This window comes from Culex quinquefasciatus, chromosome 3, assembly GCF_015732765.1.
Source record: "Culex quinquefasciatus strain JHB chromosome 3, VPISU_Cqui_1.0_pri_paternal, whole genome shotgun sequence".
Classification (NCBI taxonomy): domain Eukaryota; kingdom Metazoa; phylum Arthropoda; class Insecta; order Diptera; family Culicidae; genus Culex; species Culex quinquefasciatus.
In genome coordinates, this window is record NC_051863.1 from 45,088,537 (window position 1) to 45,104,267 (window position 15,731).

The 15,731-nt window shown below is 36.2% G+C and overlaps 1 protein-coding gene across 5 annotated transcripts in view; it reads left to right on the forward strand.

Annotated features, from left to right (window-relative positions):
- The window catches only part of LOC6047584 (solute carrier family 22 member 21), an 84,521-nt gene that overhangs the window by 32,049 nt on the left and 36,741 nt on the right, over positions 1–15,731 (forward strand). The gene's annotated exons all lie outside the window — the stretch shown is intronic.

Sequence of the window (15,731 nt, forward strand, 5' to 3'; positions counted from 1 at the left end):
CCAATTTCATGAACACAATTTTTTTTTAAATAAAAAAATCACCAATTTTTTTTTACCATGTATTATTTTTTTCCAGTGTAGTCCGTATCCATACCTACAACTTTGCCGAAGACACCAAATCGATCAAGAAATTCCTTCAAAAGATACAGATTTTTGAATTTTCATAAATCATTTTTGTATGGCCAGCTGCCAAATTTGTATGGAAAATTATATGGACAAACTAATGATGCAAAATGGCTTCTTTGGGCATACCGAAGGCACCAAAAAAGTTTCAGTCGGATTAAAAAATACAAAAAAAATCGAATGACCGAAATCCTAGAGAACTGCTCAAAATTTGTATGGCGCTGTCAAATCATTTACTGAAAATTTCAGTAGTGCCGATTTATGTAAATTTAACTGAATTCAATAATGAGAAATTGGTGTGTAATCAATACCGTCACTAAACTTTAGATAGGGTCCAGAATCTAAAGATCTAATCTTATCTAATCTAATCTAATCAGACCCTAGCGCAGCCAATCTTTCGAAGGGATCCTGGAGAGTGCCTTAGGTTAGATGACGCCTAGCACTCTTCTTGTCATTTATTAACATTTGTAGTGCGCCATTGCATTGAAATGCATTGAGACATCACAAGCGTTAAAGCGGCCAGGCCTACTGCGTAAAGCCGTATCGCAGAGATGACTCGTAATTGGGTTGAGTTTGAGCACTGAGTGTTCGAACAACAACACAATTCTGAATCGACAGGGGAGGAAGAAGCGTGGGGACACACCACCATACGCTCCGAGATTTTTTGGTTGTATTCGTTGGGAGCACCATGCTAAGAAGGTTTGGTACTCCGGGATCCTCTGGGATGGGACATTGTATTTCCACGAATGCCCTGGACACTATTTGCCGTGGTTATAGCGCCACAACTCGCTCTCTGTAACAGTATTCCTAATTCCAGTCTACGCTCACCAAGTCGTCATGGCGTAGTGGTTAGCATTTTTGCTTACCAATCCAAAGGACGGGGGATCGAACCGCGCCTCGAGCAACTTTGATTTTTCGTTCATATTCATCATTTCAGATTTCTATGTTCTTAACTTTCTCGTTGGGAGCAGATGGGCATCGAACCCAGAACCATTCGCTTATAAAGCGAACACCGTAACCAGTCAGCCACGGCCGCTCCTGATAGGGTCCAGAATCTAAAGATCTAAGAATAAATTATTATTTTTATTGCGTAACAATAAAAGAAAAGAAGTCACATGAAAATAAATAGCAAAATTTGTCGTGCTTATATTAATTAATTACATCATAATATTATGTATTATTGTAATGTACTTTATTTTACACACACAAAAGAAAAAATTGTTAATATAGAGTTGTGCAAAGTTCTAGAATCATCTAGACATGCCAGGTCTTGTATAAATAAACTTATGATGCAAGATATTTAGTTTTACCATAGAAAAAGTAACCATATTAAAAAAAATCATTGTTTGAAGTCTTGTCTTGTGATATTTCCATCATAATACGCCACGTATGATTTATGAACACAATCCGTTTGGACAACATCATCACGTCATGTTGTAACAAAATAGCAGCTAGGGAAAACATATCTTCCAACGGTTTTCCTCCAGCTCTTGCACACTATTTTACCGCAAAACCTTATCGTTCCATTATAGTGATCCGATTTAATGGCCTTCTGCGGGGGGAGGGAGCATCCTTTTTTTCCAGATGGATAAAAACGATGATAACATTGTTCCTACTCGTTCTCTCTCTCTGCGATATGCCTGACTAGCTATCGGTAGGTCAAGAAAAGATAAATCATGCCGTATGATGTTCACGGCCACCACCCATTTAGTGGGGGTGTGTTTATTGTGCGAGGTTATGTGATACGACCTATCGTAACTTCAATCGGTCAAGGTCGTAAAGGGGAGTTATGGGGATCGGAAGGTTACAACTTATTTGAGCGTTAAATCGTGCCTAGCCTGTAAATTAATTAACCGAATTCAGTAGCAATGTGTTTTCTTCAGTAAAAATTGACGTTTCCAGGAAGCAAAACATTAAATGGATATTCTGTAATCTCTTCAACTGATCACAAGCTGCTGAGAAACTGCGTTGCTTTCAGTGCTCGGCCAATTGAATGTTTGCTAGACCTTGACACTGTTGCGAACTCTCACATGTGACGTAAAACGATTTCCCTTTGCTCTGTGGCAAGTCATTTCCATTTGCACCCAGGATTCAGGAACTGGAAATGTTGAATATCCCACCAGGGTGGTGTCGAATCTGTGTCAAGGATTTTAATTCGATTTGAATTAAGGGATGCAAATTTTGTAACTCGTTTACAACAATTTTGTTTTAAATTGAGCGAAATTTCGAAAAAAATATTCAACATGGTTTCTTCATTTAAAAATCCTATTCCAAATGTATGCTCTGTTTTACAATCGGAAGGTAAACAGCACTGGATAACCAGACAAGTTTGCCCTCGTGAATACCAAAAGTGTATTTACCGACCAACAACGTCGACGACGGGAAACCAAACATCGCAGATCGACTGGCAGTCAGCCCCGCTCGGAATCGGTGTATCGTTAACGAAATTTTACGTGCCACTGAATCCTGGATAAACACATCGTCACAGGTACAACCCACCCGGAGTGTGCTCCTTGAGCGGTGTGACTAGGGTGATTCGATTTTTCAGGGTTGAAAATAATGATTTTTTAAATTTATTATTATAATTTTTTTTTTTCGGTTTGAATACATGTTTGAGCTTGACAATATTTGTTTATCAATGGAAATTCTTTAATAAATGTTCCCAAGTTGAAAGAAAGTCAAACACTTACCTCAAAATATGTAACAAATTATTGTTGGGTAATTCTCTACCAATTCACACGAAATCGGGAAAAGTTGCAACGACCTCCTCGATTTGCTTGAAACTTTTGTCCCTGATCACGAATCTGAGGTCCATTTCTTATATCTCGTGACGGAAGGCGGCACGACTCCTTCCATTTTTGAATATGCGAAAAAAATACAAGTTTTTCAATAATCTGCAGCCTGAGAAGGTGATGAGGTGGAAATTTAATGCCAAAGAGAATTGTATGTAAAATTGTACACCCGATGCCATGGCATACTCAAAATTGTTTTCAAGCATATCATTACTTTAAACTTAAATGCCAACCAGAACAAGTTGAGTGCCGTTAAAAAGAGCTCTTAGTGCCGATGCATGTCTGGTTTAGAGTGTAACAATGGTCCACAAAGTTGTACACTCAAACACCGATGGTTTGACACCAACTGTTGTCAAACGAACGGGGTCACTTTTTAGTTTGACACCCTGGAGTTCACACAACGTTTGTTTTGATAATGTGCATGAGCGCCGTGTAAAAAGTGACAGATCGTCACTTTTTAGTTTGACCTTGACCAACCAACGGGGTACACACTAAAAAAGTATCAAACGAAAAAGTGACCAACCAACCTTTTGAAAAAGTAAGCGAGTTTTATCACTTTTGTCCCTTTTGTTTTGACAACATGAAAAGAAATGTTGAAGAATGTTGAATAATGGAAATGTCGAGAATGTTGAATAATGGAAAAATATGACTAAACCACCCTGACCACCCTGTCAGAGTTTTGTTTGTACGGATGTTTATCCGCTTTAGAGTGTTTGCGAGGACATGTATCTCAAGTTTATGTTGCAACTGATTTGGTTTTGCGCTTCATCAAACCATTGCAAGACTTTAGGAATGTAATGAAACAAAAAAGAAGAAAGTTGATTATTTACACAGAATATGTCAACATAAAGTGTAAATTAAACAACAGATTTCAGAATTTTTCTCCTTTTTCAAATTTTGAAAATTTCTTCTCCTTTTATTAGCACTTCAAACGCGATTTGTGTGTCTACATTTGCTTAGTTCTGATCTAGTTCAAAAGGAATCAAATGAAGGCTAAGAGCTTGAGGCAAATTAAAAAAATAACGAGAAGTGTACGTTTTCGAAAGTTGCATCTTAAACTTTAAGAAAATTACAACAAATAACACACCAGATCAGTATTATTCCCATCCTCTATTATCAATGTACAACCGCGCTAAATTACACATCATTAAGCTCTTATGAGTCTGCAAAAAAAAAAGACACACCTTGGCGATAGCCTGGACCATAAAGAGGGACATCTAGCCTCGCAATCCTGCATTGCGAGATGGAAATTCGTGTAACCATTAAAGTGGAAAAGGAGATGGTCCAACAACATCACACAAAAAAAAAGTCAGGTAAAATGCCATCACAGAAAACGAGAACGATTGTGTGTTTGTGGCATTATAAACATCTCACTCTCACCGAGCACACAATTTACTTAATGGGATTTACCAAGCAGACGACCGAACGGAATATATTCAGTTTGTAGGTGTACCACAAAGAACCAACTCCCAAGCGCGCTCCCAATTGATATATAGAGAGAGAGGTGTAACACAAGTCTTACAAGTCTTTGCTGAAAGGATAGGAAATGTGCTGCGAGAAAAGAGGGAATTTAAAAAGTGAACAAGTAAGACAGGAAAAAAATAAACGAAACATGACACAGCTTAGCTAGAAGGAAAACTAGGAACTTTTGCGAAGAAAAGTTTCGTTTCCATTTTCGTTTCGGGGTTGACTCGAGTTAATTTGGTTTCGTTTTGGTAAGACAGTTTGCACGAAATTGAACATATTATTGCTTTAAACTTTCTCAAAAATAATTTTTTAATTATGACCTAATGTTTTGCCTTCCACACCTTACTGAAAGAAGGCTATAAAATCACTCGAAAAATGAACTTTGTATAAAAACGTCGTAGACCTACCTTCATTTGTATATGGGTCATTCCATCCGAAGCGGAACAGCATTTGAAAATTACCCTCTCCGATCCTGCTTAAATTTGGCAGGGCTGTTGATACTACTAAAGCATGCAAGAATCCCGAATTTCATCCAAATCGGACCACCCCCTCCATTTTTTGTACCTCCCCAAAAATTGACTTTTTGGCGATTTTTGAGCAAACCTCCTAGTTTCAAACAATGATAACTCAGGAACCACAAATCTTAGAGGGTCGGTCTTAGACTCAATTTTAAAGAAAATTGGACGTAGAATCCATTTCCGTGATCAAAGTGTTGATTAATTTATTTTTTCTACCTGTATTGCGCAATTGAAAACTTTAAACGGCCGTATCTCAAAACACCCCAACTTATTTTTTTTATTTGACCTCACCATCGTGTTCCCCGGCCAATTTTACATAAGAATCACTTATCGACAGAAATGAATATGTTTCGTTCCAGAGATATCAAATTTTAAAGTTTTGTGTTTTCGAGATTACCTACATCAGCTTCATTCGCCGCATCTGCTAGAAGCACACAGGCGGGCTGATCAATAACTGCTACCTGATCATTTATTGAAATAATATATCATCATAAATAATCTTTATCAAATTGGGCAAAAATGAACTGTATAACACTGGAAACTGGAGTTTAATCGCGAATGTTTATCTGCTCAAAAAAAAAAAAAAAATGAATGAAGTAAATTTCTGTGCTATTGAGTAAAAAATATGAACTAAAATGATAAAAAATTTGTTGATACGTTGTACTCTAGTGAAGGACGATCACAAGGAGTAGGAAAAGGATTTCTGGAAAGTATAAAACTGAAAAATGTAAGAAAATCACAAAATTTTATCTGCTGCAAAGCGGCTAATTCCCCAAATTTAGTTGCGATGATTTCGACACCGTCCGGACAACAGTATTTTTTTTTTCTTCTATCATTCTTGGATTCTTTTAATCAAATGGAGCTGGCTCACAATATAAAAAAAGATTTAATATGATCTTTTGTAGCCCCAAACGTACCCACGGTGGCCGAGGTGGTACGCGGGCACAAAGATAAACTAATTTACAATTAAAAGGACGAGAATTGTCCAGCTAATAAAAACGCGTGTTGTTTGTTCTCTATCTTAACTGTTATGATTTTATTTACTCTTGGTGACAACTGTAAGTCATGCCTAATGCACTGTCACGACATTCGCGGCTTGACAGGCTTGGCTGTCAACCGCGAGTCCAGTGGCGTGTGGAAAAGGTGCGATCATCCACTGTTTCAGTTGGCTCCAACATGATCAATCTTTTAAACCATAAATCAGATTTGGCAAATTATGGTAAAGTGTCAATAATAAACTATAATAATAATAATAATAGTAATAAAGCAGGTTTTGGGGTTTTTGCTGAATGGCACTATTTTGCTATCGCCCATGATAAAGGTCCTAGTCATGGCCTCGGAGGTACTCTAAAACGGTTAGCAACACGTAAAAAAACGGTGCATTCCAAACAGACATGCATCGGCACTATGAGCTCTTTTTAACGGCACTCAGCTTGTTCTAGATGACATTTTCGTTTAAAGCAATGTTGTGCTTGTTGCTAGGTAAAAATCTCTTGTTTTTGGCTTGAATAATGTGTAGAAAACATTGGTTCACTGGAAAACCCGATTTTAGCTATATTTTCATTTAATGTTCTCTTAAGCTCTCAAGAAGAACTTCTTAAAAGCTCTTTGAGTGCAATTAAGAGTTCTTAACCTATATCTCAGTTGGGTTTCAAAATAATCTCTCAGGGTCTTCGGGAGCCTAAAAGACAAGCGTAATTAGCGTATTCTAATCACTGGCACAACATGCTGGGTATCTTCTACGTGAAATGCCAAACAAGTTCTTCTAAAAGAGGAGTTAGAGCGGATGCATGTCTGATTCCAAATAACCCAATAAATATTCCTTTCACAAAAATAGATTGATCAAGGTAGGGGAACAGCATCTAATTCCAGCGTTCCTCTAATGTTGCTATATCAGCGCTTAGGCATTCAGTTACAGCTGATTAAAAGCGTTTTCAACTGAAATCGAGTGATAAATAGCTCAATAAGAAGTGAACAAGCAAATTTCTATCAAAAGTTTTGCAAAATTTGTTGTTTGAATAGTGAAAATGAGCAAATTGGACGAAACTAGGAGCGAGGACTTAACCTGCAAAACATACGAGAATTTCCCCTATTAGCCATTTGAATAAATATTTGCGTAAAATTATAAAAATATAAATTAAATTAATCATCTCCCAGAACACCAGGTAGCAGTTATTGACCAGCCCGCGTGTGTTCTTCTAGCAGATGCGGCGAATGAAGCTGATGTAGGTAATCTCGAAAACACAAAACTTTAAAATTCGATATCTCTGGAACGAAACATATTCATTTCTGTCGATAAGTGATTCTTATGTAAAATTGGCCGGGGAACACGATGGTGAGGTCAAATAAAAAAAATAAGTTGGGGTGTTTTGAGATACGGCCGTTTAAAATTTTCAATTGCGCAATACAGGTAGAAAAAATAAATTAATCAACATTTTGATCACGGAAATGGATTCTACGTCCAATTTCCTTCCAAATTGAGTCTAAGACCGACCCTCTAAGATTTGTGGTTCCTGAATTATCATCGTTTGAAACTAGGAGGTTTGCTCAAAAATCGCCAAAAAGTCAATTTTTTGGGGAGGTACAAAAATGGAGGGGGTGGTCCGATTTGGATGAAATTCGGGATTCTTGCATGTTTTGATAGTCTCAACAGCTCTGCCAAATTTGAGCTGGATCGGAGAGGGTAATTTTCAAAATTTGCACTTTTTCGTGCACAGTTGAGATGGAATGACCCATATCGACTCAAAATCACCAGCTGAGCAAATGTCTATGTGTTTGGCTGTATGTAGACATGTGTACTGAATCAATGTCACTGGAATATCTCGTCACTAGCTGAGCCGATTTTGACCGTGTTGGCCTCATTCTGTTCGGTCCCATAAGTCCCTATTGAAATTTTTAAGATTTAGTAAAGCACATCGAAAATTATGCTTAAAAAACTGCTGCATATAAATTTCACAGTTTGCAAAAAAGGGTAATTTTTGCATGAAAACCTGCCATATAATATATTTTTAGAAAGGTTCTGAAATGACCTTTCTTGTGGATTAAGAATTTTCAAGATCTGCCTGACCTATCTAAAATTACAAGCAATTTAAAAAATGCTCTGAATTTACATAGCCTCAATCCATTTCCACACGGCGGTGTATGTAAAAACATGACAAAAAGTCTGTAGGGGGGAATTCACTTTATAAATGAGAGAAAGGCACCAACCACCTAAAGGTGGATTAAGTAACGTTTTTTTTTCTATAAAAAATAAAGTCGACTCTTCATTTGACGTTGTCGATGTAATTACAACTAGATAAATCCAGATTAAGTCAATTGACCAGCGAGGGAATAATCATCATTAAAAGAAAATCTTTGGATGTTCATCAAGAGAAAAAATCCGAATGGAGCATGGCTTTCCTCTCTCGCGCACGAAAGATCGGTAAAAAGAATCTAAAAAATCATCATCAATGACCTGTCACATTTTGTAGATGGGCAATGTGTGTAAACAATGTGAAATAAATATTCTTGAGTGGTGCGGACAAGGAAATTCACTAAAAATCATCAGCAGATTGATTTTCTTAGAGAATTTCGGGAGCGATTTTCTTTTGCGTGATTTGCCTCCTCTCTCTTTCGCGGGTGAAAAGGTTCGAAAGCGAAAATGATTTTTTCGCGATTATTTATTGACATTAGATTTTTTTTTAGAAAATGTTCTAAATTTATGATGATTCTTCAGTAAAATTGAAACCCTTTTCAAACGTTATTTGGAACACAGAGTCTATTTATAACTTACAATCGGAATGTATCTGCTTCACATCAGACAGACATCAGATTAACTTCTAATGATACGATTGTACGGCATTTCCAGGGCTAATGAAGCAAGTTGGAGAAAAATGTGGCCATCAATTAAGGCAGGTCGGGCATGGCAACGATGGAAAAAGAAATTTTATGATGTGTGAAAATACTCAGCTCGACAAATTGTTTTGTTAGCTAATATTTTGTTTGATATTTTAAAAAGCGTATTACATAACACATATTTTAAAAAGCGTTTTGCATAACATTTTTTATATACCACCTTTCCATCCCGTTCAAATTTAAATATCACTATTTGGATTGTAACAAAGGTGTCATTAATCACTTAACTAATAAAAAAAGAACTGCACTACAAAAAATCTAATTGCTTTATTTTATATGAGCAATTCTCTACGAAATCGGTCTTTTTTCTTCAATTTTAATTTTTGTATTTTTTAATCCGACTGAAACTTTTTTGGTGCCTTCGGTATGCCCAAAGAAGCCATTTTGCATCATTAGTTTGTCCATATAATTTTCCATACAAATTTCGCAGCTGTCCATACAAAAATGATGTATGAAAATTCAAAAATCTGTATCTTTTGAAGGAATTTTTTGATCGATTTGGCACAGTTGTAGGTATAGATACGGACTACACTGGAAAAAAGGGTACACGGTAAAAAAAATTTGGTGATTTTTTTATTTAACTTTTTATCACTAAAATTTGATTTGCAAAAAAACACTATTTTTAATTTTTTTTTTATTTTTTGATATATTTTAGAGGACATAAAATGCCAACTTTTCAGAAATTTCCAGATTGTGCAAAAAATCATTGACCGAGTTATGAATTTTTTAAACAATACTGAATTTTTTCAAAAAATCGAAATATTGGTCGCAAAATTTTTTCAACTTAATTTTTTGATGTAAAATCAAATTTGCAATCAAAAAGTACTTTTGTAAAATTTTGATAAAGTGCACCGTTTTCAAGTTGTATCCATATTTAGGTGACTTTTTTGAAAATAGTCGCAGTTTTTAATTTTTTTAAATTAGAGCACATGTTTGCACACTTTTGAAAAAAATATTTTTAAAAAGTTGAGAAAATTCTCTATATTTTGCTTCTTGCTGAGATATTGCAATGCAAAGGTTTAAAAACAGGAAAATTGATGTTTTCTAAGTCTCACCCAAACAGCCCACCATTTTTTAATGTCGATATCTCAGCATCTAATGGTCCGATTTTCAATTTTAAAATATGAAACATTCGTGAAATTTTTCGATCTTTTCAAAAACAATATTTTCAAAATTTTCAAATCAAGACTAACATTTAAAAAGGGCGTAATATTGTACTTTTTGATTGCAAATTAAATTTTACATCGAAAAATGAAGTTGAAAAAATACAAATCCTTCAAAAGATACAGATTTTTGTATTTTCATACAACATTTTTGTATGGACAGCTGCGAAATTTGTATGGAAAATTATATGGACAAACTAATGATGCAAAATGGCTTCTTTGGGCATACCGAAGGCACCAAAAAAGTTTCAGTCGGATTAAAAAATACAAAAAAAAAACGAATGACCGAAATCCTAGAGAACTGCTCATATGCATTACATTGGCTTCTTACCGCGAATCAACAAACATACTCAGCGCTTTGGCGGTGGTTTAGCAGTCATATAAAAAAACCAGGAAAAACAAAGTCGGGAAAACTATACATGACATTTTGATCATTTGAGAATCCCTTGGTCTATCTTGTTAAATCGTTTTAAACGATCTTCAGAAGATACCATAAAATCAAGCTAAATCAATAACTTAATCTAACTTTTTGTTAACTTAAGAAAGTGCTAAATCTTTTTGAAGTTGCTTTTGCTTTTCTTTTCTTGATATGAAGTGTAAACTAACACGATATCATTACCAAATTAAACTACAATTACAGGTCATCGGATAGATATTCAAAAAACCTGACCAAAGATTTACTATAACACGTATTTAATCTGGTTTTAAAGTTTCAAACTATCAAAAGTGTATAAGTGCTGTGACGTTGCGACGTTTTGACAAAATTACTAATTTTTATTACATATCCTGACAGAACGTTAAATTCCCTGTAAAAAAAATCTTTGGATAATAGTTTGTCGTTTACCTTTTGCAATTCTGTTGTATGATTACTTACTTTTCCTGTTGTTCTCGTATTTTTGGGAGGTTAAGCACTCGCGCCTAACTCCATCCAATTTGCTGATTTTCATTATTTAAACAACTAATTTTGCAAAACTTTTGATTGAAACTTGCTTGCTCACTTCTTATTCAGCTATTTATCATTCGAATTCAGTCGAAAACGCTTTTAATTAGCTTTAATTGAATGTCACAGTTCTGGCCGGCCAACAACGCTGGAATTAGATGCTGTTCCCCTACTAATTTATGGATCAAAAACGGTTCACACTGGTTCCAGTAGTAATTTTGATTAAAAAAAACCGTGATATCTGCTTTGAAAAAACTATCTACAGATTGTACAGTAACATCATTACTTTAAAGTTTAAACAACGTAACAAGGTTTTTGATTTTGTTGTACAAACTGGTTTCTTTCAGGAAATTTATCATCGAGATCTCCTTTTTTTCTCATTTGCAAGAATGATTGGAAGTGTTCCACTCATGCTGTTGTTTTTTCGGCGAGGAAATTGTGTTCCCTTATGTTTCCTTCTTCTTTAAAAATTTTCTAAAAAAAAATCTATTTTTGTTGTTTGAACGCTTTAAAAGGGTTCACCTGATGCTACAAAAAATACCAAATATTTTCTTAACTCACGAAGTTTAAGATTTTTATTGATTTCCTTACGAGGTAATCCCCCAAATCCAGCTTCAACCCTTTCTCGTTCTCGGAAACTGAACCAGCTAGCCACGGTGTCGTCTTTTTTTTCCTTCTCGTCCTATATTGTAAGACGAAAACCTACGTCCTCGAAAGATAACAACACCAGGAGGAGAAGTAACGCGAAAAAAAAAAAGAAATCCTGACAACGTTTATGCTGATGCTGCCACTCTTCTTGTGGTCGTGGGAAAAGGATAACTCGCGCCAGGATAATACCGCATATAACGCGATAACCATTGGGAAATGAGAAGAATAACGACCACGGCGATGGCTCACGTGTTCGGGCAGGTTTCTTGGCCACGTGGCACGGTGAAGAGGTATGAGGGTGTTCGCTTGCAGCTCCGGTAACTTTCTAGATTGATGCGAGCTAGATAAGCCTCACCGAATAAGCGGTTTGTGATAGCGCAAAAAAAAAAAGTGAACAATAAGGAGCTTACCTTGGGTAAAATTTCGTGGTCGAGCTTTTTACCGTGGAGCTGGTGAGGATGCCTTTGAAGATTACCAGAAGGACTGCGCTGCCGGGTAACAATTGGACATGGAAGCTTTTTGAAATTGCCTTGTTTGCAGGGATTAAAACAGGTTTACGGTGATTAAGGAGATGCCTTTTGAAATTATATCTCAAAGTTTGAATAAAGCTTACAGTTTAAATTATAGTCAAAATATTGCTACTAATTTAACATTTTTTGGTGTGAGATCTTTTTTTGCCGGTTTTCACTAGCTTAAGGTTATAGATGGTGTCATTAACTCTTGGGGCAATGCCTGTCAATGATGGTTCTGAACATAACTTGAAGACATCAGAAATCAAGTTTGTCTTGACCTTGTGTACTGAATATGTATTTGCGTATATTTTCAATTTCCTTCTCGTCATAGAACTGCACAACCAAGGTTATGTATTCACAAACGCTAGTCCGTTTCAAAAAAGGGGGTCCACCTTACTATCCCCTCAAATGTCCTTGTATGTTCTATTTTCAGAAACAGTTTAAACCCAATAGTCTGCACATATTGGCCGACCAACCTGTCGGCGCCCTAATACGATTTCGATTGAAATGGCTAACAATCCCGGCACTTTTGTCATTTTCAACGGCCAACCCGGCTGAAATCCTTTAAATCAAAGTCTATTTTCATTCCAAAAGGAGACATTTATTTCCTGATGGTGCTGAAGGCGCGCTGACCGTGTTGGTATCAACCATTTGCCAGCCAGAGGGACTTGAAATAGATAGACCTATACGTGGGACAACGCCAGCGTTGATTCCATTTCCTTCCATTTTAAAGGCAAGGTCAGCAGCGTCCCCTCATCGACTGACCCAGGTCGACGTCAACGATGGATGCGGGGTCAGTTTGTTGGGCTAGGTTAGACTGGGAGCAGCTGCGAAGGTGGGATGTTTGTTTTCCTTTCTCTGTCCCCTGGACACATCTCGTGCGCCACCCACACCCGGGCTGTGAACTTGAATTGCCCGGATGGGGCATTCCTGTTGCGTTGGAGTTTGGTACATTGCCTGCTCTCCAATGGGATGAATCAGCTGGTGGACGCCTAAGGTTAAAATCGATGAAATATGGAGAATATTATTTTTTTTTTTGCGGCGAAATTAAAGTTTTATTTTACAGATTACCAGAAATTGGATTGATCGGCCATCTCTGTACTAAGTTTGTCCCGATTTGGTTGGAAACATTCCATATTCCAATGGATGAATACATTTAAAACAGACCAGCTCATGGACTGTGATCCGAGCCACCCCCAGTTGATGGGATATCCTTGTATGTAGAGTAAACCGGGGTAACAGTGCGCATGGGACAAGAGTGCGCACTAGCCTTTTCTGGCCAGTGCAGCAATTTTCATTGCTATTAATAGCAATGAAAATGGTTGAAACGATGAAAAAAACTAAATATCAATAATTTTAACAAATAACCTTAATTGTGAAAAGTCATATCACAATTTGAAATTATCGAAACTATTTGTCACAAATATTCTTATGATTATTTCTTTTTTGAATTATCGTGTTTTTTTTGTATTTTGACTGCAAAACAACTCTTTAAACTAAAATAGATAAAATAGTTAACTCAAAATCAAATCAAAATCAAATTATTCGCTCTACAGCATTGCCTTGTTCGAAGGCTTGGCCTAGGTGTTCGAAGGCTTGATTGTTGAGGCAATTGCAAACCTCTTTTTACACCTAAACTTCCATCCACCCCGGGATTCGAACTGACAACTTTTGGATTGTTAGTCCAACTGCCTACCAGCGATTCCACCGAGGCAGGACCCAGGGAGACGACTCCTGCACCTGGACTGAGCTAACGACCTAACCCTCTAGGTTAGACCGGGGCTAACATTTACTTCCTTATCCAACGGAAGGCGTGATCAGACAAATCTCGACTCGAAAAATGCCACTTGGACCGTCTGGGATCGAACCCAAGCCGACTGGGTGAGAGGCAACCACGCTTACCCCTACACCACGGTCCCAATGTAAAATAGTTAACTAAAAAATTATAATACCCAATGCGAACACTTGCCCCAAGGCCGGGGCAGATTTTTACAGATTTTGCCTACATCTCGAACTACATAACTTTTTTGAAAAAGACTGGTAATACGTTTTGAAGGCAATCGGTATAGCTTGCTTTTGATGACAAGATCTAATGATAAATCGTTCATTTTCAGTAGAAACCAGAACGATGTTTGTTAGGTGCGCACACTTGCCCCGGGCTACTCTACACTGCAAGTGGCCTCGTAGGAAGATTATTGAATCACACAACTAGTGAGTCAGTTTTGAAAGAGCTGGCTCGAAGGAGTACCAGCTGCTATGCTCGGAGGGTTGGGGACGTAAAATAATATACAGCATCATCGTATTAAACGGAAGAGAGCTCGTATAGTACGTGAGTGCCTCAGATTTACGTGTGTAATTCCGTGCAACATTTCCAGTGAAGGGGATTCCTGGTAAGGCTGTCCACAAACCACTCTGGAGAGGGATGAAGTGAACAAACATTCCTAGTCTTTGGATGGTTGACAGGACTTCGGATCAGGATTGATGCAGTAAAACGGAAATAGTTGACCTTTGACGAAGATGTTGCATCTCATGGGGTGGAACTGTACAGTTTTCTTCTCCAAACATTAAATTTGCTGAATATAGCTTTTTGCAAAATTACTGGACAATACTCATGATCGAGTCAAATGTAAGAGAAAAAATAGTCATCACTATTTTTAAAAGTGTCTTAAAGGAAATTTTCTCAGCTTTCCAATGCTTCTAAGAGCGAAATGTTTCATCGGGAAATTTCTGAGATATCTCTATTTTAAGTTTTTTGGTTTTAAATTCCTTTATTATTTATTGGAAACTTTTAAATAACAGTCCAGGAAACTTGTCAAATGATGTGTTTCATGTGTATTTTACTGACCAAAAGGTGCAAAATATGACAAGAAACAACTTGCAACTGAAAATTAAGTTTTAACCGAATTTTTGAATATGTGGGATTTATTTTGATTTTGAAAATAATAAAACCGTATTGAAATATTATTTTCACAAGAACAAATAGATTATTACATAATTGTTGTGTACAAATAACACCGGTCTGCTCTGATTCAGCTTGGAATTAGCTGATACAACCGAAATTTCTACATGTTTGAGATTGATGGGGTTTTTAAGATTTTTATGAATAAATATCATATTTCCTTAATCAAACACTAACTAGTTGCATGGATACAAAACATGTTTTATACTCGAAATTATACTGCAAATTACTGTTGCTAGCTTTAGGAGAAATACTTTTCATTAGTATGAAATGATTGTTTCAGTTTTTTTTTGTATTAAATGATCAAGGAATTAGCAATATTTTAGAAGTTTATAAGACTCTCATCTTTAATCTCATCTAATCTAATCTAATCTAATCAGACCCTAGCGCACTCTCATCTTTAATCTCATCTTAAAAAAATATATAGTCTTGATTTTTGTTCAAATAGTTTGGAAAGAAAGTTTCTGTTAGATTTTTTTTGTTAAAATACTATTTAATTTTTGTTCAAACAAAAATAAATGTTTGTGACGGTGTTTTCAGAATTCTGAATTGGAAGACTCGAGTTTTATTGCTACTTTTAAGTGCATTTTCTACAGAAAACATTTAAAAAAATTATCTTTATTTTATACTCATGAAAATATGACTTTTGAAGCTTGTTACAGTAATATGTAGTACATTTTCGATTTCAAATCATATTTGTATTTATGTTCCTGGT